Source organism: Hippopotamus amphibius, chromosome X (assembly GCF_030028045.1).
Source record: "Hippopotamus amphibius kiboko isolate mHipAmp2 chromosome X, mHipAmp2.hap2, whole genome shotgun sequence".
In the NCBI taxonomy this organism is placed as follows: domain Eukaryota; kingdom Metazoa; phylum Chordata; class Mammalia; order Artiodactyla; family Hippopotamidae; genus Hippopotamus; species Hippopotamus amphibius.
In genome coordinates, this window is record NC_080203.1 from 51,901,740 (window position 1) to 51,927,947 (window position 26,208).

Below are 26,208 nucleotides of genomic sequence, written 5' to 3' on the forward strand. Positions count from 1 at the left end.
TATAGTAGTCAAAGTGACAAAAATTAAAGACAGAGAAAAGTTATTAAAAGCAACAAGGGAAAAATGACAAATAACATACAAGGGAACTCCCATCAGGTTAACAGCTGATTTCTCAGCAGAAACTCTGCAAGCCAGAAGGGAGTGGATGATGTATTTCAAGTGATGAAAGGGAAGAACCTACAACCAAGAATACTCTACCCAGCAAGGATCTCATTCAGATTCGATGGAGAAATCAAAAGCTTTCCAGACAAGCAACAGCTAAGAGAATTCAGCACCACCAAACCAGCCCTCCAGAAATGCTAAAGGAACTTCTCTAAGCGGGAAACATAAGAGAAGAAAGGCCCTACAAAAACAACAACAAAACAATTAAGAAAATGGTAATAGGAACATGCATATCGATAATGACCTTGAATGTAAATGGACTAAATGCACCAGCCAGAAGACACAGGCTGGCTGAATGGATACAAAAACAAGACCCATATATATGCTGTCAACAAGAGACCCACTTCAGACACGTAGGGGACACATACAGATGGAAAAAGATATTCCATGCAAATGAAAATCAAAAGAAAGCTGGAGTAGCAATGCTCATATCAGATAAAATAGACTTTCAAATAAAAAATGTTACAAGAGACAAGGAAGGACATTACCTGAAGATCAAGGGATCCATCCAAGAAGAGGAGATAACAATTATAAACATATATGCACCCAATATAGGAGCACCTCAATACACAACGCAAATGCTAACAACTGTGAAAGAAGAAATGCAAGGCAGAAATAGAGACACAGATGTAGAGAACAAACACATGGACACCAAGTGGGGAAAGTGGGGAGGGTTGGGGGGGCATGAATTGGGAGACTGAGATACCAAATTGTACATTCAATATATGCTGTTTACTGTCTGTTAACTGTATCTCAATAAAAGTTCTTAAAAAAAATAAAATAGACCAGAGAGTATAGTAAAGTTTCTGTTCCTTTAAACACTTGTTTTTGAAATCTCGAAGGCTTGAAGCCATTTTGGAATCTGTAGTCCCCCAAATATTCTACAAACTGAACGGTACTCAACAAATGCTTGCTAGAATGAATGGACGGTCCTTTCCTAGCCTTTTGTACTCACCCTTCCTACCCTATTCCCACTGTTAGCCTAGCCCCAAAGATCCCCTTTAGAATTTGAGTTCCTCCAAAATTTATTTCCACCTTATCTTTCTGTACTGCTCATCAAGATCTTCCCACTTATGTTAAGCAGTCTCCATTCACTGTCTCCTGGTCATGTTCATTCTTTTGTTTCTTTACTCTTCCTTGTGCATACCCTCTCCTCTCATTTCAACTTGATCCAATATCTTTTAAGACCCAGTCCTATTACCTCTGTGAAACATTCTACATACATTTCAATGAAGATGAATCTTGTCTTTTTAAAAATTTCTATTGTATTTCCTTCTGTATTGGCACTTAATCATTTTTTTTCTCCTTAATGGTGTATGTGTCTTGACTTCCTAGAGGATGTGTGTGTCTTTGAGGGCGAAGACTATACGTTACACTTCCTTTGTGTTACCACAATGTTTAGCAAAAAGGTTATTGAATGAATGATTCATGTTGAGTGCAGAAATAGAAAAAAGGGGATGATAATTAAATAATATAAACCTGTTTCACTTTATTATTCAAGAGATCAGCAAAACACCTTAAAGGCTGACAATATCCTTGACATCCCAAGTTTATAATAACACAGTGTAGACAAAGATGATACACAGATATATACCAATTACTGTATGTATCATCTTTACAATATGTCATTGTATAAAGACAGAGGAAGGAATTTTCTAAAATAAAGATTTAATAGTTGAAACCAATTCAACATAAAAAACCTTTTTTCTTACAAACGTATTTGAGAATTTGGAAAGGGATTTGTGCTTTTTGGATTTTAGAGTGAATCTATTAGGTTTCTAATAAAAGATAAAATGACCCCTGAAACAAGTCTTTTTTTGATAATTCTATCCAATGACCTTCTAATAAGATAACTATTGTTTTATTTCTTTCAAAACTTGATATAAAATCACTGCCATTGAATGCAGATTTTGAGGGCAGTGATCTAATTATCCCCACGCATCAAAGGAACACTTTAAAACTTTGATAACTAAAGTCTTGGAAGAAATAAGCCATTAAAAGCAAGAAATCTTTTGAGGCTATTACTGGTAAGCAAGGTAAAAATAGATGAAACTTGTAATTGTTATAAATATTATTCTTCAGATAGGTAAACTTTAAGCAGAGAAAAACTTTAAATTAGAAAAATGCTACCTGAACATTTCTGAAGTGGAGACTGGTCTATTGGTCTGAGGATTATAAAATAATAATAAAATTAGTTCATTCTGAGTAAAATGCTAACCTTGAACTGCTTCATGAAATTGACATGTGTGTCTTTAATAGATCATTTTCCTTTTTTTTCTTTCTCATTTTTTTCTCCTTAACATTTCATAAATGTCATAATACACATTAAGAATCATGATGCCTCCGCTGGATTTCTGAAATCATTATCTTGGATATTACTGAACAATTTCAAACATTTGAAATGCTGACATTGATTGATAAAGTTATTCATAATACATACCTATTGCTGATTTAATTACTTTGGGGTTAAATGAAGAAGCATTTTAAATGGTGTGCTCTGATATTGTTCAATTATTGAAAACAAATCAAACAAGAAATACATTTCAAAAAAGAAAGATGATAAAAGGACATCATTTCTGTGAAAAAGTTTATTTTTAAATGCAGAATATTTATCAATTAATGGCACACAGAAACGATGAATTCCTTGTCCTTTCTCTTTACATATCGGCATCATCAAATATTAAGTGCCTGTAAATATCTACTCTAATTGATCTCATGCTTTTCCTTGACCTTGATACATAGATGGATGTTTCCCTAAAGAGCTAAATACCTGTTCAGTCCTGCTGCTTGGCTGGCTAACTGATTTCTTCCTGTTACTAAATCACTTGTTCCCCAAAGCCTTTTCCTTCTAGGATTTAACCTCTTTTCTCAAAAGTTCCTTATGTGCCACAGCCTATCATACTAATGCTGTCTGCAAGACTTGTCAGTAAAACATGCTTGCAGCTTTCAATGCAGCTCCAAGCATAATACAGTCAGCTCGTGTCGGGAGATGATGTAAGATGAAGTTTCAGGACTGTGATGAAGAGGTCTTCAAATTTAAATAGCTTCTGGAAGGCAAATGGTTCTGTGTTTCTCAGGTAATTGTAATCCCTGAAATCAAAATACCTTTCAAGGTGTGCAATGACATGGTTATCAAATGTTTTAAATGATTTCTTGAGCATCCGAGCTGAGGAGAATGGTAGGTTTAGATTTGTTCGAAATTCATAATATTGTCATTCAGCCTCTGAACCAGCTTGTTCCCATCATTTGGAATGGGGCAATACAGATGGCAACCCATTGGAATGCCTTCTTTTTCCCCCAGAGAGAGACCGCTGTCCTAGAGTTATAGCAGCATATTAAAGAAAAAAATTACACCCTTTAAAAATAAATTTCCCAGCTCCCATGGAATGTTATCTTGGGAAAACTTGATACTTTATTAAAAAAAAAAAAAGAGGTCATGCACAGCAATACTTCATGTCAGTTAAGTGCTTAGAGCAAAAGTTTCCTTTGGTGAATCTTATATGTTTCTAGCGGGAATTTTAAATTTATTTTGCTTAAATCTTTCAAGTAAGATTAAATTATGTAATTAATAAGAGCAATTCTAAGATGCTTTTCCAACAATAAACAGATATTTTGATTTTGAGGACTACAATGCCGAAAATATGGATCTGCCCTAAACAATGCTTGTTCACCATTAGTGAGAAAAATAACAAATTGAACTTAGGAGCTACTGTCTTTTTAAAAAGTTGCCTTGGATGATTATCTGCTTCATTCTTTAATGTTGGTGCTTAACCTATTGCTTGTTTTGTTTTGTTTTTTTAACTGAAAATGGAGTATAAAGCATGTTAATTTCTTTCTCAGTTACCCACACATACGGGGAACATGACTGTTCAAGTCAAAAGAGCCAGATCAGTACCGATGACACAGTGTCAGTGTCTCCTAATCACAGGCAGGAGAACATTAGAAATGATTAGAAATGCATGGGAGCCTTTCCTCTTTTGTGCTCTTTTCTGTCGTGGCACTAGCTGTGCTATTTTGTAGTTGTGGGTTTATGGGCATGTCTCTTGCGTAGACTGTGTGCTTCTTGAAGCTAAGGACACTGCTTTTCTTTCTTCCTTTTCTTTTTTTTTAAATTGAAGTGTAATTGATTTACAGTGCTATATTTAAGGACCCTGTTTCTCATATTCATTAATCCCCTCACTTAGCCCAGTGACTACCATAATATTAGGCGCTGAAATAGGTCTGCTGATTGAACACCTTGTGTTATAATGACCCATGAGAACAGTGACTCTGTTGATTTCATTTTTATCTCTTGAGTACCTAGTATTCTTCCTGGCTAAATGAACGTGAAATAGGTGAAAACAAAGCTTTATATTTTGTGAATAACTCTTATGTACATCATCTTATTTCAGTCTTTCATAAGCTTCATGGACTAGTAGATAGGCTAGTTTATTATTATCTCTGTTTTCTACATGGGGAGACAAAGGTCCAGAGTGATGAATTAAGTTACTAAAATTAACTTAACTTACTAAAACTTACAACTATTTAGTTAAAACAGGGTAAGGGAGGGGCTTCCTAGGTGGCACAGTGATTGAGAATCCACCTGCCAATGCAAGGGACACGGGTTCGATCCCTGCTCCAGGAAGATCCCACATGCCACACACAGAGCAACTAAGCCCGTGCGCCACAACTATTGAGCCTGCGCTTTAGAGCCCGTAAGCCACAACTATTGAGCCCAAGTGCTGCAACTACTGAAGCCCACGCACCTAGAGCCCGTGCTCCGCAACAAGAGAAGCCACGGAAATGAGGAGTCTGTGCACCACAACGAAGAGTAGCCCCCACTCACTGCAACTAAAAAGAAAGCCTGCGCACAGCAAAAAAAGACCCAACACAGCCAATAAAATAGATAAATAAAATAAATTTATATATATAAAAAAAAAACAGGGTAAGGGAGATCATCTATGTGTCAGTAATTGCCCTTAAGAATAGGTCTTGAGCTCACAGACATAGAGAACAAACTTATGGTCACCAAAGGGGAAAGGGGAGGGGAGGGAAGGATAAATTATGAGGTTGGGATTAACAGACACACACTACTATATATAAAAGAGATAAACAACAAGGACCTACTGTATAGCATAGGGGACTATATTCAATATCTTGTAATAACCTATTTTGGAAAAGAATCTGAAAAAAGAATACATATATATCTAAATCACTTTGCTGTACACCTGAAGCTAACACAAAATTGTAAATCAACTATACTTCAGAGAGAAATAAGAAAAAAATAGATCTTTAGGTAGTTTGCTCCCACTTCTAAACAGAGAAAAGAATGTTGCTGTGAATGCATGTGGGTATTGGCAAGTACTTATTCCTCAGAGAGATTTGTGTGTGTGTGTGTGTGTGTTTGGTGTGTTTGGTGACATTCAGCTCCTTAAAGATGTGAAGACTGATTATTTATACATCATCTAGTGTTTAACAATTTCTTTTATACAGTCTTTGCAACATGCTAACTGATATAAATAAGGCCTCTTTTTCCTTAAGGTGACAGAATATTTCCCACAACTTTTCCAATCATAACTTTTGGTGCAATGCTCAACAGCAGACAATCTAAATGACAGTGTGGGGACTTCCCTTGTGGTCCAGTGGCTAAGACTCTGTGCTTCCAATGCTGGGGGCCTGGGTTTGATTCCTGGTCAGGGAACTAGATCCCCCATGCCGCAACTAAAAGATCCCACATGCTGCAACGAAGATCCTGCACACAACAACGAAGATCCCATGTGCAGCAACTAAGACCTGACAAAGCTAAATAAATAAATATTTAAAAAAATAATAAATGGTAGTGTGATCATAGAACTGATACTCTGGGGTTGCAAAACTATCCCAATAAGTTTGATTTAAAAAATTAGTGTCAGAACATTCTGGAAAAATATTTTAGTTCGTGTTAAAGAGGACTGCAACTCTGAGTATTTTCAGAAAAGCAGGGCTTTGGGAAGATAATATAAAATAACTTTTTCCACTTAATGCTAAAGGATTCTAAAGTGTATTCTCCCTAAAGTAGTCCATGCTCTGCTTCATCCTCACTTGTAATGGTTTTCCAGTAATATAGTAGCTTGATGTTGTCATTTTAAGTGGAAACCCACTCTAATCAAATCTTGTTATGTATTTATGTAGTGATTTATTTATTTATTGGCTGTGTTGGGTCTCTGTTGCTGCGCTTGGGCTTTGTCTAGTTGTGGTGAGTGGGGGCTACTCTTCATTGTGGTGCGCAGGCTTCTGATTGTGGTGGCTTCTCTTGTTGCAGAGCATGGGCTCTAGGTGCGCGGGCTTCAGTGGTTGTGGCACATGGGCTTATTGGTTGTGGCTCGCGGGCTCTAGAGCACAGGCTCAATAGTTGACAGGTAGACTTGTCAACCTGGATTGCATACCATGATGACTCATTAATTCTCTCTAATAATTGTGCCTCGATATCCTCTGCTATTTCATCAATGCATCTAGTTACAGTGCTAGGTGATAGAGGAACATGTGCCACATTTTGAACTGCAGTCTCTCCTAAAAGTTCATGACAAATGTCCTTAGCAGCAGGCAGGATTAACTCTTCACCAGTAGTAAAGGGCTTCTTAGCTTTAGCAATGCTCTTTGCCACTAAGAATGATGCTCTCAGTGCAGACACATTTGATGAAGTAATGACCTTCAGTAATTGCTTCTGTTCTTCATGTTCATGTTTTTTCCTTTTGAAAAACTCCAAAGGCCTGTCTTTTGATGCAGGGTGCTTGGTCTCCATGTGGCGAAGCAGTTTTTCAGGTTTCATGGCTTTGTTGGATAGCTGGTCACCATATATTATACAAAGCGGGCTTGGAGAATGTGAACCACCTGTTGCAATGAACCTGTAATTTAAATAGGACTCTTGGTATTTTCTTTTAACTGCACCTTTCTTTTTGTTGGCAGTCTTAGAGTCTTCTGCTGTCTCATCATTGGGTCTTTCCCCCTTTTCAAGGAAGCTCGCCAGCGACATTTGTTTTTTACTCATTTTGGCTAGGGTTAGCTTGTAGGCTTACCAAAACTGTGACTGAGACAGGTGCACAGAGTGGGAAAGAGGCACAGATGGAAGTGTTAAATCAAATAATGGGCAGGTCACTCGCAGACTAAAATAAGTGTTGCATTCTGAGTTAAAGCATGCCACCAGATGTAACTGTACAATTGAAGTACATCAACTCACTTGCCACTATAAAGACTGCCACCAGGGACTTCCCTGGTGGCACTGTGGTTAAGAATCTGCCTGCCAATGCAGGGAACACGGGTTCGGAAAAGAATCTGCCTGCCAGTGCAGGGGACACGGTTCAATCCCTGGTCCGGGAAGATCCCACATGCCACGGAGCAACTAAGCCCATGAGCCACAACTACTGAGCCCACCTGCTGCAACTACTGAAGCCTGAGTGCCTAGAGCCTGTGCTCCGAAATGAGAAGCCACTGCAATGAGAAGCCCACGCACCACAACCCACAACGAAGAGTAGCCCCTGCTCACCACAATGCACAGCAATGAAGACCCAATGCAGCCAAAAAAAGAAATAAATAAAAAAAATTTTAAAATTAAAAAATTAAAAAAATACAGATCAAGTATTTCTGATAAAAATTAAAAAAAAAATAAAGCCAGATGCAGCTTGTCACTTGCCACTCACTGATGTTTTTTTTTTTTTAAATAAATTTATTTATTTATTGGCTGCATTAGGTCTTCATTGCTGCGCACAGGCTTTCTCTAGTTGTGGCAAGTGGGAGCTGCTCTTTGTTGCGGTGTGCGGGCTTCTCATTTTGGTGGCTTCCCTTGTTGCGGAGCACAGACTTTAGGTGCGTGGGCTTCAGTAGTTGCAGCACATAGGCTTGGTAGTTGTGGCACATGGGCTTAGTTGCTCTGCAACATGTGGGATCTTCCCGGACCAGGGATCGAACCCACGTCCCCTGCACTGGCAGGCAGATTCTTAACCACTGCACCACCAGGGAAGTCCCAACTCACTGATAGGGTTTCGATATGAGTCTGCACGCAATTAATTTATTATGATCTCTGTGCTGTCAAACGCCTCTGCTAATGATAATCTGTATTTGTACCCACTCCCCAGCGCTAGTGTCACTGCCTCAGCTCCACCTCAGATCATCAGGCATTAGATTCTCATAAGGAGTGCGCAACCTAGAGCCCTCACTTGTGCAGTTCACAGCAGTGTTTGTGCTCCTATGAGAATCTGATACCACCACTGATCTGACAGGAGGTGGAGCTCAGGCGGTAATGCAAGCAATGGGGAGCAGCAGTAAATACCGATGAAGCTTTGCTCACTCGCCCACTGCTCACTTCCTGCTGTGTGGCCCGGAACCAGTCCGTGGCCCAGGGGTTGGGGACCCCTGCCCTCGAGGGCAAAGGGGGATATAAGTCTATACCTGCTGTCAGTTTGGTGAGTGATTATTGCTGAATAGGAAGAGGTTCCTTAAGACTATGCTCAGTGACGTGGCAATACTACTGTTGGGGGGAGGTATATGCTGGGGACTGATCAAAAAAAGGATCCTTGGTCTTGCCTTGAGAGGACCAGCGAGGATCCCCAGGGGTATAATCCTAGAGTCAATGGAGGCATGGAGAAAACATGGCTGAAAGGCAGGTCTGTCATCTTGCTTCCTGCCTCTACAGAGCACTGGCACCCAGCAGAGAATCAGAATTCAATGGGTAACAGAATCATCATTAATGATGGTGACCAGCAGAGATTAAGGACTGGTCATTCTCTCTCATTTTCTTGTGACTTAGTAAGCTCGAAGATTCCTATAAAAGCTGATAGAGGAGGAAGCTCCAAGAATGACTGATAGTGAGTGAGTGTTCTATCAGCTAGGAATGTGAGGGCTCAGAACTAAGTTGGATTTAATTTTAAAAACAAAACAAAACAAAATGTGCTATTTCTTGTACCAAAGCAATCAGGAACAAATTCATGCCTATCACAAATACATTTAAAAAATGGAAGGATGCACCTGACCTCCGGGAAGTAGGCTGGGGTTCAGAGGAGCTTTCACTTTTTACTTAAAGTGTATGTGTGTGTATCTGGGGGAAAGGATAATAATCCCTTCCTTTCAAAACAAAAACAAAAGTCAGTTTGGGTTGAGAAGAGGATCTGGAGATGCATATAGATATCTTCAAAGTCATCTGGACCAGCCCAAAGCCTGATACGTATTCCTAGGATAACTCTGAGTGCCTGGAAGACCTAGATTCAGACACAGCTTTGAAGGGGATAAACTAGGAGAAGAGCAAAAGCATATGATCTCTTCTACTCATTATCCAATTCCACAAAGAACGTTTGCAAGTATTAATATTTCATACTATTTCATGAACTGAAACTATATGACCAATTAAATACTAGTTATTCATTTATTCAGCAGTGAACGAATATGTCTTGGTAGCCTACTATGTGCTAGGCACTTTTCTAGGCACTTAGCATACATAGCACAATAAAAATAAATTCTGCTCCTTCTGCCCATTTTAACTGACTATTTTTCGTGTGCCTCCACACTGTTGGTATGGGACATACCATTCTACTATATTGTTTATCACATTTTATTAAAGTAATCACTTTCTGCAGCTTGAGTTGAAAACAGCTTTTATAATATAAAAAAGAAAATGTGAAAAGATGAGAATAATGGATTTGACTGCATAACAGTTAGAAACAGCACAGAAAATAAACATCAAGGAAAATGATTGGGAGAAATATTTGCAACATAAATGACACACAAGTTTTCTATCTGTAATATATAAAGTTTCTTCCAGGACACTAAGCAACAAATCAACAACCAGTTGAAAAACCTCCAAAGGGCACAAACAGAAAATGTACTAAAGAAGAAATACATAGCTAATAAATATATTTAAACATTTTAAACATCTGTGCTCACTAGTAAGCAAGGAAATGTAAATCTACGCAACAAGATACTATCTCTAGCTATCGAATTGGCAAAGACTAAAATGTTAAAATCTCCAGTTCTCATTCTTTAAGTTTCCCAACCTTCACATGTTGACCTTTGGGGCAGGATCATTCTTTGTTCTGGGAGGCTGTCCTGTGCATCGTAGGATGTTTAGCAGTATCCCTGGCCACCACACACTAGATGCCTGTAACATCCCCTTCCTGTTGTGACAACCAAAAATGTCTCCAGGCAATACCAAATGTCTTCTGGGAGGCAAGATGGCCCTGAGTTGAGAACCACTGCTCTAACCATTGGGGTATTTGGCCTTCTTCCCACTCATCATCACCTCTCTTACTTTCAGACCTGTGCACATTCTTTTTTTTTTTTTCCTGCAAAAAACTTTATCGTTTCCATTTGGTCCAAGGCTTGGGAGAGGGCTCCAGGGTGGGTTAAAAATCTGCCTTGAGAGAGATTTCCGGCAGAAGCCCTGACACCAGAGGGGCTCCTCAAAGGCTGCTGGGCTCCAGAGGCTCCTAGTCGTGCTTGAGGGTGAGCCTTTTGAAGAGATACTCGCCCAGTCTGGGGACCAACCAGCCTGTGAAAATTCGTCACGTGGTTGCCCATCTTCTGGATTAGTTTCAGCTGCTCATCTAGGAAGTAGCTCTCCAGGAAGTCACAGAGCTGGAAGTCTGCATTGGCAGGACCCAGGCCATGCAGCTCCAAAAAGGCCTGGTTCAGGTTCTTCTCCATGAGCCAGGTGGCTTCCATAGCATCCTAGGTTTTACTCCGTTCATCTTGAGGAGGCTTCGCCATGCTGGTTTTGCATTTTCAAGAGATGCTGGGGACCCTCATGCTTCCTCTCGGCCAAATCACGGAAAAAGTGGCCCATGCCATCCAGAGCTACATTGTCCTGGTCGAAATAGAAGCCCAGAGAGAGGTAAGTGCAGGAGGCACACAGATGCATGTTGGCCAGGCAGGTGAATGTAGCCTCCACTTCAGTGGAATAATTCTGATGAATCTGGGAGCTAGGATGAATAATAAGGAGCTAGGTTCAAAAAATGATGTTGGCTGATCCTGGGAGCCTAGGATAGCTGAGTGGCTGGTTCCAAAGGTTGCGACTGGAAAAAAGGTTGGAGGGTGATTGGAGGCTGGAGGAAGGGGCATCCCTGGGTCTGTTGCATCTAAACACTGTTGAAGCAAGAGACAGATCCCCAGGACCTCTGAGCGCACTGCTCAGATCTGTGCATGTTCTCCCTCCTGTGTATTTCCTTTCCTACTCTTATCACCTTTCATGTTCCTGTGGAGGCTTTTGAGAAATTTTCCACGACCTCTCAAGATGGGTTCCCATTGCGCCCTGCATTTACCCTGATCCCAGCACTTTTTACACTGTCTTCCACTTTATGTAATTATTAGCCAGTGTCTTCTAATAGAATGTAAACTCCCCATAGGCTCATCCTAGCAATTTTTGCCTTTGTGGGTCTCTTACTCCATAACTAATATTAAAATTATATTTTATGACTGCATTAGTATAAAGACTAATACGATCCAGCCAGGATTGTATTCATTTTTTTCCCTTCTCATCTTAAAGGAAATTAAAATATTTTGTAGACCCCTAAAAAGTACTGTGGGTCCTAGGCACTGTATTCAGCATGCCTAATGGATAAGTTGGCCCTGGCCTCGAAAAGATGGACAGTCACTGTCTTGGTCACTACTGTACACCCAATGCCTAGTATTAAGTAGCTGTTTAATAAGCAGTTCTCAAATGAATAAATGGATTAAAATTTTACTAAGCAGGAAGTATTTCTAAATACTTGAACCACAAAAGACTTCAAAACAAATTTAACTAAGTCAAGTTATACTCATTTCATTAGATTTTGTTCCTAAATTCATTTGTGCTCTAGTTTTGACCTACTTGAAAAATGTCCTGCATTCACTCATCATATTTATTATTAAAATATTTCATATGATTTTTAAAAATTTTAAATAGATCCTTGATCATCTAACTTTCCACTTCATTCTGATATCAAATACTTGTGGTTAAACTGAAAATATAGGCCCGTAGTGTATATCAGATTGCTTTATGTGGATTCTTTTCTACATGAAGTAAAAAAAAAGTAAATTTTTCTACTGGCTTTCTTTTACTTTGAAAAATATGGCTATAATAGGTACATTTGTAAGTCTGGTAGGATGTGTAAGAGTTAACTGACAATTAAGAGTCCATTTTGCTTTGCTGGTACTTAGAATTGTGGTTTTTGACAGTTTTTTGAATTTGCGATTTTGTCCGTTTACCTATAGGGTCATCAAGCACTGCCATATTGATCTATGCTAACCAGCATGTAGTCCCTGCCCTCAGGGAGTTCAAAGATTAGTGCTATTGTTCAAACAGTTTCCTTTCTGGGATTAAAATGCATGCTTATAGTCAGCCCTCCTTATCCATAGGTTCCAAATCTGTGGATTCAACCAACCATGGATAAAAATATTTAGAGAAAAAAATTCCAGAAAGTTCCAAAAACCAAAACTTGAATTTGCTGCACACTAGCAAGTATTTACATAGCTTTTACATTGTATTTACAACTATTTACATAGCATTTACATTGTATTAGGTATTATAAGTGATCTAGAGGTGATTTAAAGTATACAGGGGGATGTGTGTAGATCTTATGCAAATACAATATTATTTTATATAAAGGACTTGAGCATCCTCGGATTTGGGTAACCGTGGGGTGAGGGGGTTCCCCAATCCCCTGTGGATACCAAGGGACAACTGTACCTTAGTAATCAAAGGCCTACTAGGTATTTGTGGAGTAAGATCACAATAGTTGATAGTCTTGGGAGAAGAGTGCATCACAGGCATGTTTAAGCAAAGCAAACTACTCCTGTTCTCCTCTACAGCATATCTTTCTAGAGACAGAATATTTATGTCCTCCTGCTCCATTAGCCACTGTTCAAAATGTTATTTTTCTGCAGCTAAGAGTCATGATGTTGTCCTTCTTGAATTAAATATACTTTTGTAACACATTGCAATTCCCGTGAGAACAGATATTCACAGATAGCATTTTAGGTTGTGTGATTTGTGACCACACGGCCAAAAGCTCTTTTGTTTCATTAATAACATTTCTCCCTCTGTAGGATAGATGACCTTTAAACAGGATTCCCACCAGTGTATTAAATCCAGCTAAAGAATGTGGATTCAAGTTTGATTCCATAAAGGGTGTGGCTTAATTTGGTTTCTGTGAGTCAGTTCTCACCTCAATTAAGCCTCCGCTAATCCTGTTGGACAGAATCAATTGATCAATTGCTTCTTTTCTTTTTTTTTTTTTTCACTTTTGCAAAAATTATAATATATTCTAGTATATTTTTAGTAGGCCATTTCTAATTTTAATATAACATTTTAAAATACTTTAGTTAAAATAAATTAGGGACTTCCCTGTGGTCCAGTGGCTAAGACTCCATGCTCCCAATGCAGGGAGCCAGGGTTCGATCCCTGGTCAGGGAACTAGATCCTGCATGCCGCAGCTAAGAGTTTGCATGCCACAACTAAGACCCGGTGCAGCCAAATAAATAAATAAATATCAAAAACATAAACTAAAAAAAATACTTTAGTTATTTACAATGTTTTTTTTTTAATCTCGTTATTGGAATATAATCAATTGTTTCTTTCCCTAAGCTCTCCGTAGGGTATTTGTATCTCTAGTTAGTACTTACGTATTCTGCTTTAGTTATTTCCCTGTCTTATCTCTTACTAGAAGGAAGGAGGGACTCTCTTATTCATCTCTATGCTCCCCTCAGCACCTAGCATCTGCCCTGCACATAGTAGGTCTCAAAACATTTTTGCTGGATTAAAAATAATTTCACAGATGAAACAGAATTTGTAATATCCATGATATCCTTGGACCTTAATGCATATTTTTAGAAGTATACATTTTAACAGTATGGGTGTGTAAGTGTATTTGGTAGAACTCCTGTGTAAAGTCTGCCTAGATTTTTTTTTTTCAAACAGGATTTTCATCAGCCAGACAGCTTTTAGTGTTCGCAACCTTATCACTACTGGCAGTAAATTTCTTTGAAAATGCCATGTGAGGGTCATTGGGCTAATGGATTTATCCACTATGATATTCTAGGAAATCATGCCATCCAGCTTGCCAGAAGTTGCTTCAAGGTCAAGTACTGAAATATCTAGCCAGATTACAAGGATGCCTGGAAGATTCTTTTTTGACAGTCTTGCCTATTTCTATTTCTCTATTCCCAACTCTGATTACATATTTCTACTATCCACTGTTCAGATATACTTTCTTTACTACTCTTTCTATTTATAATTAGAATCCAGTACTTATTTGAATTTTCAGCTCACTGGATAGTTCAGAAAAATTTGCCTTTTGAACAAGCACTTCTTTGGCTCAAAAAACCAAGGAATAAAACCAGGAGGATGAAATACTAAACTTCATTTGGAAATGGCTTCCTCTAGAGCAAGTGAACTCTGATCAGGAATTAGAATATGATCACTTAGGTGCACTGAATGGGCTGAACAAACTCTCTTCTCACTGACACATAAGTAATGATTGGCAAGTATTAGACAATGGAAAATACAGCTACCCCTCAGTCAGATCCTCTGAAGACATTATCCCTCCCTGGCTACTTCCTGTCCAGTTATTCACTCAAGACAGGTCTTCAATCACCTGGCCAATTATAAAACACACCACTAGCTAGCTACCTGGTTACTCTCTGGCATCCTATTTTGACAGATCTCTGATCATTGGGTTCATTAAGGGAAAAAACACCATCATAGAAAGATATTAAGTGTATAACAAAGGCCCCAGCTTAAGCATAAGTGGTGTTTAAGTATGTTTCAAAATGCTCCAATGGACTGTATATATATTCCTTGAAGGCAGAGACCATCTCTCATATTTTCTGAGCTACACCTGTCTTCATTGTCACTTTTGGGCTTATTGATTTGATATTTCTCCTGTCTGGTTTTTTTTTTTCTTTGTGCAACATTTTATTTTTTTAATTAAAAATTTTTTTAATTGAAGCACAGTTGATTTACAGCATTATATTAGTTTCAGGTATCCAACATGGTGATTCAAAAGTCTTATAAATTATACTCAATTTAAAGTTATTATAGGGTTAAGAATCCATCTGCCAGCTGGATAGGATTAAGATGGCAGAGTAGGAGGACGTGCACTCACTCCCTCTTGCAAGAGCACTGGAATTACAACTAACTGCTGAACAACCATCGACAGGAAGACACTAGAACTCACCAAAAAAGACACCCCACATGCAGAGACAAAGGTGAAGCCGCAATGAGACGGTAGGAGGGGCGCAATCACGTTAAAATCAAATCCCGTAAATCCTGAGTGGGTGACTCACAAACTGGAGAACAGTTATACTGCAGAAGTCCACCCACTAAAGTGAGGGTTCTGAGCCTCATGTCAGGCTTCCCAACCTGGGGGTCCAGCAATGGAAGGAGGAATCCCAAGAGAATCAGACTCTGAAAGCCAGCAGGATTTGATTGCAGGACCTCCACAGGACTGGGGGAAACGGAGACTCCACTCTTGGAGGGCACACAAAAAAGTGTGCTCACCAGGACCCGGGGGAAGGAGCAGTGACCCCATAGGAGACTGAACCAGACCTACCTGCTGCTGGTGGAGGGTTGCCTGCAGAGGTGGGGGGCAGCTGTGGCTCACCAAAGGGACAGGGGCACTGGTAGCAGGGGTTCTGGGAAGTGCTTATTGGTGTGAGCCCTCCCAGAGTTCACCATTAGCCCCACCAAAGCGCCTGTAAGCTCCAGTGCTAGGTAGCCTCAGGCCAAACAACCAACAAGGTGTGAACACAGCCCCACCCATTGGCAGACAAACAGATTAAAGTTTTACTGAGCTCCTCCCACCAAATCCGATTAAAGCCTTACTGAGCTCCTCCCACCCAGCCCTACCCACCATCAGTCCCTCCCATCAGGAAGCACGCACAAGCCTCCTAGATAGCTTCCTCCGCAAGAGGGCAGAGAGCAGTATCAAGCAGTATCAAGCAGTATCAGCAGTATTTCGTCTTGTGGAACTGAAAACCACAGCCACAGAAAGATCGAGAAAATGAAAAAGCAGAGGACTTTGTACCAGATGAAGGGACAGGATAAAACCCCAGAAAAACAACTAAATGAAGAGGAGATAGGCACCCTTCCAGAAAAAGAATTCAGAATAATGATAGTGAAGATGATCCAGGACTTTGAAAAAAGACTGGAGGCAAAGATCGAAAAGTTTACCAAAGACCTAGAAGAATTAAAGAGCAAACAAACAGAGATATGCAACACCATAACGGAAATGAAAAATGCACTAGAAGGAACCAACAGCAGATTCACTGAGGCAGAAGGGCGAATAAGTGACCTGGAAGACAGAATGGTGATAATCACTGATGCAGAAAAGAATAAGGAAAAAAGAATGAAAAGAACTGAAGACAGCCTAAGAGACCTCTGGAACAATGTTAAATGCGCCAACATTCTCGTTATAGGGGTCCCAGAAGAAGAAGAGAGAGAGAAAGGACCTGAGAAAATACTGGAAGAGATTATAGTTGAAAACTTCCCTAACATGGGAAAGGAAATAGCTACCCAAGTGCAGGAAGGGCAGAGAGTCCCAGGCAGGATAAACCCAAGGAGAAACATGCCAAGACATATAGTAGTCAAAGTGACAAAAATTAAAGACAGAGAAAAGTTATTAAAAGCAACAAGGGAAAAACAACAAATAACATACAAGGGAACTCCCATCAGGTTAACAGCTGATTTCTCAGCAGAAACTCTGCAAGCCAGAGGGAGTGGCATGATATATTTCAAGTGATGAAAGGGAAGAACCTACAACCAAGAATACTCTACCCAGCAAGGATCTCATTCAGATTCGATGGAGAAATCAAAAGCTTTCCAGACAAGCAACAGCTAAGAGAATTCAGCACCACCAAACCAGCCCTCCAGAAATGCTAAAGGAACTTCTCTAAGCGGGAAACATAAGAGAAGAAAGGCCCTACAAAAACAACAAGAAAACAATTAAGAAAATGGTAATAGGAACATGCATATCGATAATGACCTTGAATGTAAATGGACTAAATGCACCAACCAAAAGACACAGGCTGGCTGAATGGATACAAAAACAAGACCCATATATATGCTGTCCACAAGAGACCCACTTCAGACCTAGGCCCACATAGAGAGGGAAGGTGAGGGGGTGGAAAAAGATATTCCATGGAAATGGAAATCAAAAGAAAGCTGGAGTAGCAATGCTCATATCAGATAAAACAGACTTTCAAATAAAAAATGTTACAAGAGACAAGAAAGGACTTTACATAAAGATCAAGGGATCCATCCAAGAAGAGAAGATAACAATTATAATTACATATGCACCCAATATAGGTGCACCTCAATACATAAGGCAAATGCTAACAACTGTGAAAGAGGAAATGCAAGGCAGAAATAGAGACACAGATGTAGAGAACAAACACATGGACACCAAGTGGGGAAAGCGGGGAGGATTGGGGGGAATGAATTGGGAGATTGGCATACCAAATTGTACACTCTAAATATATGCTGTTTACTGTCTGTTAACTGTATCTCAATAAAAGTTCTTAAAAAAAAATCCATCTGCCAATTCAGGGGACACGGGTTCGATCTCTGGGCTGGGAAGATCGCATGTGCCCTGAACCTGCACTCTAGAGCCGGTGAGCCACAGCTACTGAAGCCCACGCACCTAGAGCCGGTGCTCTGCAACAAGAGAAGACACTGCAATGAGAAACCTGTGCACCACAACGAAGAGTAGCCCCCGCTCACTGCAAAAAGAGAAAGCCCACACGCAGCAACAAAGACCCAACGCAGCCAAAATAAATAAAATATCAAAAAATTTAAACTGTCACATAATTCTATATTTTGTGTACCTGATTTGGAATTAATATGAGTGACTTATAAACCTACCCCATCACATTATACAAAGTATTTGTGATTTTCAAAAAAAAAATAGTCATAAAATATTAGTTATATTCCTTGTGCTGTACAATATATCCTTGTAGCTTATTTTATACATAGCAGTTTTTATCTCTTAAACCCCTAACCTTGCTCCTCCCCACTTCCCTCTCCCAGCTGGTAACCACTAGTTTTCTCTATCTGTGAGTCTGTTTCTGTTTTGCTATGTACATTCGTTTGTTTCTCCAGTTTAATTCCACATCTCATTTTGGCTTGTTTGAGTCCACATGACTTCCTCGAACTCCATACTACATGTGTTGGTGGCACTTTTGTTACCGAAAGCTTGGCCTCTCTGTACACCTGCTCTGAATCAAATCCCAGAGACAGAGTTTTGGGTGAAGTTAGAAAAGGACAGCTTTATTGCTTTGCTAGGCAAAGGGGGACACACCCGGGCTTCTGCTGGAAAACTATGTGTCCCAACCTCAGAGGAATTGATGAAGGGCTTTAAAACATTGATTCAAAGCTGCGGTCTCTGACAAGATTAGGGCAAGGGCAGGGCTTGCGCTCCCTTAATCTCATCTCTTAACCTTGATGAACGTCTCTGGTTCCTTTAATCCTGCATGAGGTGGTCTCCTGACTGCTCCTCCCTTAATTATCAACTGTTGCAATCCACCCTTTGGAATTTAGGGAAGGTCATGGAGGCTGGAGTCTTGCCTAGAGGAAATGGTGGACAAAAGGAGGACTCCATGCCCAGGCCCCACTCGGTTTCAGTGCCTGGGAGTCCCACAGGGCCCTGCTTTGGGGAATCAAGGAGGAAGAGTGCTAGATGGGATGGGGTGTGGATGGAGGGCCACAAAGTGGGGGAGATAAGAGGTCAGCAGCTTTCAGAATATAATGATAAGGGGATTGGGAATCAGTGAAGGATGTGTTTGAGGATGAGATTTCACCTCTGCAGCCATCAAACTCCCACCCCAGGAATCCTTTGCTTTTAGGGAGGGTGCTGGACTTTTCATTGTATAAGTAATGGTGATTTACATCGTTTTGTAATTGGATATTACATGAAAGTGCGGCTTCAGAAGACTGGAGAACTTGGCAGCATTTGGGTATTCGAGCAGGTTTTTTTTTTTTTTAACATTGTTATTCATGTCTGTTAAGAATTCTGTTGTCTTCTAGCAATTGTTTTTTATATACAACTGTGTTTGTTAAAAATCCTGGGTTGGATTTTAACCTGGTTGAAGAAGAAAATCAAAGAGGGAGGCAGAGAAGGCTTTCTTTACCTCTGTGCCAAGGGAGTATATGAGAATTTTAACACAAGATGTAGCCCTGGATTTGCTTTGGGGAAAAAACCAGAGAAGGCTATAATTGAGTTCCTATAAAGAAATCAGTTCTTTAATTCAAATAAGTTCTTTAATTCATCTTTTACTTACCAAGAAGAGCATGCCATCACAGTGTGCCAGGAAAGTAGAATTCTATTATGTTTACCTTGAAGTGCTGGGTGTAATGAAGTCATTGGCAAGCGCTATTTATTTTTTAAAGGCAAGCAAGAGAAAAATAATAAAACTCAAACCTCTACATCTCTATTGATCACAGGATGCAGATCTTATTCATTGTCTCTTTATCTGTCAAGAAATGGGAACATATCCGTTTTGAAAAATGTTAAAACTTTGATCTCGTTTTCTTCTCTTCCTCTCCAGTAAATTCTCTGAGTATTTGAAAAGGTGGGAAGATTAGAGAAAACTTTTCTTTTGATGTCTAGACACTATTTGCTTAGAATCATAGCAAACATGTTTTGTTTTTGAAGAAGTAGTTCAGAATATAGTGTCAATGCTGGGATAAAGTACACAATGGGAATACGGAAGTGTTACATGGAGTCTTCAAACACTAACACTTAGAGTTTGTAATAAATTTGGGGGAGAACACATTTATTGAGTTAAACAATAAATTTTAAGAACTCGACTTAATTATGGTCTCTAACATGTTCAACCAAACAATAAATATGCTTGTAAAATGAAATGGTTTAATTCTGTATGATTTCTCAATATGTTACACTTATGTGGATTTCTGTGCAGGAAGAAGTGCTGGACCAAAATATAATCTGGTAGTAAACTAAATATGAGAAATCATAAAGGTTTCATATCTATTGATTATTTTCAAAGTAGGAGGGATGTTGTGTCTGCTATTAGGTAACATTTGGTCCTTGTTGCTTGTTTCACGTGTCGGGGGTTGGTTATCACAACGGCTTACTTTGGGGTCTGGAGGAAACAGAGGTGCCTGAGTTTATACTGTTCAGCCATTGTTTCACCATGGCTTCAGGAAGGAAATAATGATACCTGTGATGACCTGGTAGTTTCTCGTCTGTGCAAGTCTAAGTAATTTGGAGGGGGGCACTATGTGTCAGTCACTATTTTGTGTTTAGCTGATTCAGTGATGATCAAGCACCTATATATTCAAGGGAAAAAGAGCAGAGCTATGAACTCAGTTACTGAAGCCCAGTCCTCCATGTGCTGAAAATCGAAGGCCCACAGAGAATTAGAGATATATTTTTTCCTTTTTTCATAGGAAAGGGGAACGTGAGGCAATTTATTAAAATAAACTGTAAAATGTCCTCAAGCAATTGAGGGTGGTCGTCAGCTTTTTTGACAGGAAGATTATTTTTCTGTCTGTATTATGGTGTCAAGGTTACCTTTCATCTGGAGGATTTTGTAATTTTGCATTGATCGAGAGACTTACTTATTTTCAAAACTAGTGTATGCAAATTATGATTAAATTCCTGAGGATTTAATCTTTTGAATATCATTTTAAAAATAGGAATGATGGTACACTGAGATGATAATTAACCCATTATGAATAATTTATTTTATACCTTGAAACTCTGCACAGAGCAAAGTTGATGTTACCTAAATTTTCAAGCAGATTCTAGTAAGTGCAAGTCCTATGTGTAGTAGTGCATATTAAGTGAGAAATCTCATTACAAAGTCCTGCATTTAATGTTTCTTAATTTATGGTATTCATGCTAAAAACTCCCAACTTGGGACCCCGAAAGAATTGTAATATCCAAAAAATGTTTTTATACTAAACACATTTTAATTATTTTAGCTTTCTTGAAAAAAGGTAACCAAATCTACTTTGACTATGGTAGCTTCTATATTTTAAAAGTTTACAGCGGGCTTCCTAGGTGGTGTAGTGGTTAAGAATCCGCCTGCCAATGCCGGAGACACGGGTTCGATCCCTGCTCCAGGAAGATCCCACATGCCGCACGCAGAGCAACTAAGCCCGTGCGCCACAACTATTGAGCCTGCGCTTTAGAGCCCATGAGCCACAACTATTGAGCCCATGTGCTGCAACTACTGAAGCCCACGTGCCTAGATCCTGTGCTCTGCAACAAGAGAAGCCACGACAATGAGGAGCCCGTGCACCACAACGAAGAGTAGCCCCCACTCACCGCAACTAAAGAAAGCCCGTGCACAGCAAAAAAGAGACCCAACACAGCCAATTTAAAAAAAAAAAAAAGACTTGTGCATTTCACTGTATGTAACTGTATATCAATTAAAACAAATATAAAAAAAGTTTACAGCAATTATAATTAATCTTTTTTAAGTTGGTGAGTGACAATGGCCATCCATCCTCTGATTACAGATTTCAAATAATGGAGGCCATTAGACATCATAGGATTTGCCAGGATCAAACAGCATGTCATTTGTAGATTGTATCCAATTCTGATGTCAGGAACGCCTTGCTACACTGTTTGTCTATTTATTTTATCCTTATACATTTTGTTTAAATATTTAGCACTTGCTATGTGCTGAACTATATTCTAAGTATTTATAATGACCCTATGAGGCAAGCACTATTATGATCCTCATTTTATTGAGGAGTGTGGTTTAGTATAAATAGTATGAATTTTAGCATGAAATGGACTTGGATTAAATCCTGAATCCACCACCTACTAACAATGTAGCCACGGGTATTTAATGTGCCTCAATTTCCTTTACACAAAATGAGGGAAGATACTCAATACCTTCCAGGGTTATTGTGAACATTAAATAAGAATATTGGAAAGCACCTAGCACAGTCTCTGGCTTATCATAACTTCTCAATACAGTTTAATTTTCTTCCTATTCACTTTAGCCTTGTGTTAGCCAGGACTCTTCGTTACAAGTGACGGAAATCCACATCAAACAGGCTTTAAAAAAAAATAAAGGAATATGTTCATTCATTTAACTGGGAAATTCAATGGGTTCCGCCAATGCCATTAGAATGTCTTTCTTTCTCTTCACACTGCTCTCCACTGTTTTGGCTTATTTTCAGGCAAATCATCAATCCAATCCTTTTAAAATCTTAATCAGCTTTTTGCCAATTTGCATCTGGTCAGTTTCATGGGAGCCAAAGGTGCATTTCTCTTAGAGTCATAGACCCTGAATCTGGGCCTCAGAATTTCTGCCTTTATGCAACAAACCAAGATGCTCTGCCCTTACAGCGCTTAGTTAAATGGCATCTTGTTCTTTCTTGGGACAAGTTATGTAGGTTAGGCTATGATGCTGATGTGGTTAATCTGCCCCTTGCCCAAGGCAGAATCCTAATAGACTGTTCTTTAAAATGCAGCTAATTGTGCCCTCTGTCACACAGGGAATGTACAGGATAAGGTCTTTGGTAGGGAACTAGGGGATCAGTACTGGTCTTATCTCCTGCTATATCTACTATTTTCCAAAACTTGTTCACACTAAGTTTAGCTTGGAGCAGAGTATACATAGAGTACTTCCAACCTGGTAAGATTCATGATTGTCTATCTGTCAGCCATTTTGTATTTCTGGCCATAAGGAGAAAGAATCTCTATTTTCTTTCCTGTCCGCTTTCAAACATACCAGCTTGGATCATACTTATATCCTCCTTGAATAGGCCCTTATTCAAGGACAAAGGCAGTAGGCAATGAAATCCAATATCCTGAAGTATTTATATCAAGCCCCTGAACTTTGGTAAACCAAGGTCTGAGTCCTAAGATGCAACAGGGGTGGTTTAATAAACTACTGCAAAATAGAGTTTGCCAATTTCATAGCTGGAGACAGGAGAATCGAGTGTCCCACATTTCAGTTGCAATCAAGCAGTTCCACGTTTGGGATCTGTTACTTTCCAATATCACTCTTCTAGATATTAATGTCAATTTTATGAAATATCCCTTTGGACCATGACAGAGGTGTGGCTGCTTTCGGTCCCTTTAGCAGTCCTTGCAGAAATATCGGCAGGGTGATTTCCCTTAGCTTCCAGAGAGTCAAGTGTAGAATGCCCCCAAACCTTAAAAAAAGCTAACGTGGCAGGTAAAAGTATTGCATTCAATAATTCCCAAACATAGGTGCCATTTTAAATTTTATTTTCACTGGAAGTAAGGAAGCCACGTTGTTTCCACAACATTCCAAAATCACGAGCTACTCCAAAAGCTTATCTGCTCTCAGTGTAACTATTGGCATTTTTGTCCTTGGCTAAAACACAAGCCTGTGTAAGAGCTTATAATTAAGCCTGTTGCGCCAAAGTAGTCATAGGTAAAGATGTTGCCTCAGCAACTTCAAAAGGATTTGTAATACCACACCTAGCACAATTTTGCCATTGTCACCATTTAAAATAGGAACCATGAGTGAACCATGAGAAGTCAGCATTACCCAGTGGAATTTCCTGTGGCTCGTTGCTAGGTGTCAGAGGGTGGTCTGTCAGCCTTAAGCAGTCCTGAGGGACTTTGTTGGTGACAGAGAGCAGAAGAGCATCCGGAGTAAGGTTATTACAACGTAAAAGAGTTATGTGAGGAGCAATTACAAAAGGACTTCATAGGAGGAGGTAGCTGGCTGAGAGATGTTGAGTGTGACGAGAATTCAGGAGAGTTCCTACTGCATGAGGTACAGAAATGGTTAAAGGGGATCCTGCAATGATTTTCTCAGCGGTCTTAAATGAAAGGACAGTGGCTGTAATGAGTCTAATGCAAGGGGGGTATCCCTGTGCCACAGGGCCCAGTTGCTGGCTGGTGGTCCTCATGTTTTTGGGTTAGTACCCCAAGGGCATTCTCTTCCCTTTCATATACAAAAAGGAAGAAGGGAATCTGATCATTGGGATGTCCAAGGGCAGGTGGGTTCTTCAAACTCTCCTTTAAGGCATTGAAGGCTATGTTGTCAGGTTTTTCCCATAAAATTGGGTTACGGTTGTCACTGTTTAGAAAAACGTATAAAGGTTTGGCCATAAGAAAGAAATTTGGAATCCAATTTCGGCCATAACCAACTAGCCTGAGAAAATGTTGCAGTTGGTGCTTAGTTTTGGGAAACCTAGGAAACTGTCTGGATCTAGCTTTATGCTGATATCCTAAATATCAAACCTGGGTTTGGGAAAACTGCAGTTTGCTTTGGTGAACTTATGTCCCTTAAGGCTAAAAGCTTTAGCATGTGGTTGCTGTCTTCCTCTAAGGAGGCTTGAGAAAGAGAGCAAAGAAGCAAATCATCCACATATTACAACAAAGCAGAACCCCTAGGGAACTTTGTATCATTCAGATCAGCCTTCAGGATTTGGGAGAAATAAGGACGTTCAGCACCACCCTGAGGCATTACTGTCTAGGTGAATTGGTTTCCTTCCCAAGTGAAGGCAGAAAAAGTATATAGGCTAGCTTCACATCAACTGGAATACTAAAGAATGCACTGCATAAATCAATTACAGTAAAGAATTTGCTTCCGGTGGGAGTGGATGTTACTAGCCAGGAACCACAGGATGTGGAAGGATAACAATGTTTATCGCTGGGAGGTGGTACAAACCTCCACCCTCAGCCTGTAGGTTTTCTCACCAGTAAATAGTGATATTACAGGGACCAATACGAGGGATAATGAGGCCTTGAGCCTTGTCATCTTCTATTATGGGCTTTATGCCTTGAGGGCTTTTTACTTATAGGGTATTGATTAACTCTGGGAAGAGGTTTTGAGGGGTCTATCTGAATTTTGATGGGAGCTATGTTGTGAATTTTGCCAACATCACTTGGAGATTTTGCCCAAAAGGAAAGCGGTAGCTGATTCAACAGGGAAAAGTGATCAGTGTTTCCAGAATCAGCTCTAGTGCCATCAGAGAGGAACAAATAAAAGATGCCAAAGGGTCATTTAATTCATCTGGTGGGTTACTTTGATGACTCCTGTCAATTTCTAAAATGATTCCCCCCTTTTGGGAGAAGTAAATTCTGGCATGATACTTCTCTAAGAAGTCTCTGCCTAATAAATGGACAGAGGTGAACTATGGAGAAAAAGGTGTATATCTTTTAAAGGGCCTAAGCAAACGGGAATGAGTTCAGAGACAGGAACCTCTGGAGATTTAAAGCAGCAGTGGTGGCTTTACAGTAGAGGGTTTGAGCACTGAGCATGTGGCTCTGGTGTCAGTTAGGACTGGAAGAGATTCACCCCCAATATAGAAAAATGTTTTTCCAAGCAGATTAAGAGGGAAGAATGGGACACTTGTAGTTCTTTGGAGAACTGGTTAGAGGCCTGAAGGTGCCTAAAACGCTTAAATTTGTTAACAATCTCTTTTCCAATGTCCTGGCTCTTTGCAATAATAGCAGAATCTAGGAGAGTTTTGGTTTCTTTTAGGGGCCTTCATTTGCTCAAGTTGAAGATAAGAATTTGGATGGGTATTAGGGAAGGAGGTGAAATCTGAAACAAAGATGCCAAGGAAGATGAGCCCGAGGCTTCAGGAGCCATTTTATCTTCCTTTAATCATCCCGTTTGCCTCAGGTAATCTTAAAATCTTATTTTGCAGAGAGGCAATTTTAGTCTCAAAATACCAATTGAAATAAGCATTCCACTTAGTTCTGGGAAGTTTGGAGCTAGTGTAGTGTACTTTGGTTTTAGGGAAATTAAGTCTGGGGATTTGAGAAGTTTCCCATAATAGCCATTGATATTCTATAAGTTGCCTTTGGTCAGGCTGGTCCATTTACTTAGAAATGTGCATGAGGAAGGACCCAGGTTTTTAAACATAAAAGTTTTTGAGGTCCCTGTAGGGAGGCACCCTCAAAATACTTAGATAACTCTGATCCCATTTCCTAGAGATTTTCCCTCTAAAGAACAATTTTAAACAGCTAAAATGGCTTACAGCACAAAGGGCTCAATTCAAATAGCTTGCAAGCCAATCCCAGCCAGTCTTAAGGCGATAGCTTGGTCCCAGAGCCAGGCCAAAGCCTTTAAAAAAAAAAAAAAGTTTTGTTTTTA

The 26,208-nt window shown here is 39.7% G+C and overlaps 1 pseudogene; it reads right to left on the bottom strand.

The window, feature by feature from the left end:
• Positions 1-10,595: 10,595 nt before the first annotated feature.
• Positions 10,596-12,376, bottom strand: LOC130841441 (ferritin light chain-like; annotated as a pseudogene).
• Positions 12,377-26,208: the final 13,832 nt, after the last annotated feature.